The sequence below is a fragment of the Helianthus annuus genome, chromosome 15, assembly GCF_002127325.2.
Source record: "Helianthus annuus cultivar XRQ/B chromosome 15, HanXRQr2.0-SUNRISE, whole genome shotgun sequence".
Lineage (NCBI taxonomy): Eukaryota > Viridiplantae > Streptophyta > Magnoliopsida > Asterales > Asteraceae > Helianthus > Helianthus annuus.
The window spans coordinates 137,743,375-137,746,589 of NC_035447.2; positions in this window are offsets into that span (position 1 = coordinate 137,743,375).

Sequence of the window (3,215 nt, forward strand, 5' to 3'; positions counted from 1 at the left end):
ACCGAATGACTCCTCTGCTGTGAACTTGTCCCCACAAAGTAACCTCATCACTAGAGTCGCCGTCCGACCGGACTACCGTCCGACCGGGTGACCATCCAAGCGGAATTTCATCCGCACGATTAACCGTCCGATCGACCGACTTGAAGGACAGAGATACCTTAATGTTTTCAAAATGCTACAGCGAAAACTTCAAAAGACAAGCCATCATACACAAACACATACTTCTCATAGGAAGAAACAATCCACTCGAATAGTCATCCGACCGGACTACCGTCCGACCGGATGACCGTCCGAACGGATTGTCATCCGCACAAACAAGCCGTCCGATCGGATTACCATCCGACCGAACTGCTATCCGACCCATTCACACGTTATATCGTTTTACGCGTCACTTATCGTTATGCTATCAGCCCATTCAGGCTAACTTTACTCGCTAAGCGCTCCCTTCAATCCATCAACCGCTGTGAGTATACTTGATCCCATTTTTGCTTTATGCACTTTTGGGTGTTACATACATTACAATATTCAAAACACAATCAAAGACACTACGCAATACTTTTAAACGCTAACCGCTACCGCATGTTATACATGACTTAATGAATGCTTGTTTGTTACGTTTACACATGGAGTGTTGTCTACCTGCCTTAACGACGATAGTACTATAGTTTGGACTCAGCACCCGTTCACTCGGGGGTTGTTAAGGACAATTATTTGCATGGATTACAGTGGTGATCATGTATTACGAACTGCCTTGGGCAGTCAACCCGCAGTCATTGGTATCGATAGGTTCATGTCGATAACTAACATGCATCGTTTTCCTCTGTGTACGTGCTGGTTATGCGTAAACTATTTCGAACTCTATATGCTATTATCAAACTTGTATACTCACCTTTACACTATGTGTATTGACTTTATTTTAACGTATGTGACAGGTGTTTAGGATGCTTATCTGCTAGGAAAGCGAGGCTAGAATAAAGCTCTAGAGTCCAACAAATAGTTGTCTGTAGTAATTGAATCAAGGGTCTCTAGAAGCAGATAAACAATTGCTATATTTAAATCTGAGTTGTCGAAACAGAATTAATTGCCTAGATTTGGTCTGTAATAATTTGTTTACTGTTTGAGACATGATATGGGACATGTTATTTTAAATTGAATAGTAATGATTATTGTTATGGAAACTTCTAGACAATCTGTTTCGCTCAGTGTCGCGCCCTGATGATTCCGCCATCGGTTGGGGTGTGACAGATTGGTATCAGAGCCATAACTATAGGGAATTAGGCAAGACTCGACCTAGTCCGGGTCGATGTCTTAGAGACCTAGACTATAGTTAGGACCCAATAGACCGACTCGTGCATGTCCGTTAGGGATTTTGTACGAGCCTATTGCTAATCTTAGCCATTCTCACCTATGCCACACTATCACTGCACTCGAATTTTCAATAATGAAGAAGCGATTAAGTCGAGATTAGGTGTGAAAACCGCAAACTCTCGACTAAAATCTGCCTAATCGACCCGCATTTTTACTTACCAACGGGGGGAATTATACCAAATCAGGAGTGAAATCCATATTTTGATGAATAATTTCCTCTATTTTATTAAAAAATCAAAGGGAAGTTGTCAAGCCAAGAGTGAAACCCTAACCTTGACGGCTTGTCCATGGTTTTACCAAAACTCGCACCAAAATCTCGACGGACTCCAATGACCTGAACTCACAGTATGGCTAGAGGGATGTGCGCCGGATGCCCAAGAATCGAGGCAGAGGCCCAAACCTGACAGTCAAAATGTGAATGACAAGTCTTTGAGAATAGTCGAACCACTTTGGGTAGTCAATGTCTAATAGCCGCAGACAATCTATTTCTCGATTTTTATGTGTTTCGATTATGAGCCCGCAACAGCTGACTCTGATGACTCGTTGATTTTATAAGTTTATATGTGTTTAACTTCTTACGTGTTTAAAATTTTGGGACTTATTCGATTTTTACTTCCACTTCAATCGACACACACAACCCGCATTGCTTCTCTACCTCAAAACGTTAACAAATCGTTGCTACTATAAGGAAACGCCGTACGATATGATCGTCGCTATACTATACGCTTATGCCATACTAATCGCTGTGATGAAACGCGATCGCTATTCTCGAACAATCGCAGGCTTTAAATGATAGGATCCTGTATTCTGAGGCAGTCAGAATGCTCTATGTGCTTCTAGGAGAACTACGTGCTTAATTGCCTCTATGACTAAATGCGTATGTGCTTCTGTGCTTCTGTGCCTACGTGCTTATGTGCTTATGTGCTACCATGTTTATGTGAATCTGTGATTTCGTGCTTATGTGGTTATGTGACTATACGACTATGTTTCTGAGCTTTAGTAAGTACTAGACGTGTGAGGTGAGATTCGACTATGACGTGTCTGAGACCTATGACAATGTCTATTGCAGACAATGTCAACTGGACCGTCATCAGGATCCCGTTGCCCATCACTTTCTCGCCAAGAAAAGAGAGACAAACGTCTTGCTGCTATCATCGCCAAACAAGTAGAAAAAGCTGTGAGTGATGTCTACGAGAACGTCAACAAATCATCTGAGGAGTCGAGAACTGAAGCTCCTAAAGCTGCCCCAAAAACTGCTTTAAGTTTCAAGCAATTCAAAGCTTGTGGGCCAAAGGAATTCACTGGCGAGGAAGGCCCCACAGCGTTGTTCCAATGGTTTGATTCCATTGAGGTTACTCTACGACAGAGCGGTTGCCCCGACGACCTCCGTACTCTCAACGCTACTGGCATCTTCCAGTCCCGCGCATTAGACTGGTGGACGGCCGAGAGAAACAAGCGAGGAAACGATGCAGCCTACGGTCTATCATGGGACGAACTCAAGGAGGTCATGCTGGAAGAATTCTGCCCTCTTCATGAACGCCAGAAATTGGAAGATGAATTCTGGCACATAAAGCAAAAGGATGGCGAAAATGCTGCTCTAACTGCTCGATTCAAGCAGCTCAACATTATCTGCCCTGATCAGGTGAAGACTTCTGACATGGCAATCAAGAAGTATATCCGAGCCCTACCTGACTGTGTTGCAGATTTCGTGCAAGCGGCTAAGACTAAGACGATCGAGGAGACTTACTTACTGGCCGCTGAAATCAACAACAAGCGGGTCAAGGCTGGTGTCTGGGATAAAACCTCGAAGCACCTGCATCAAGCTACCACCGCTCCAACTGCCGAAA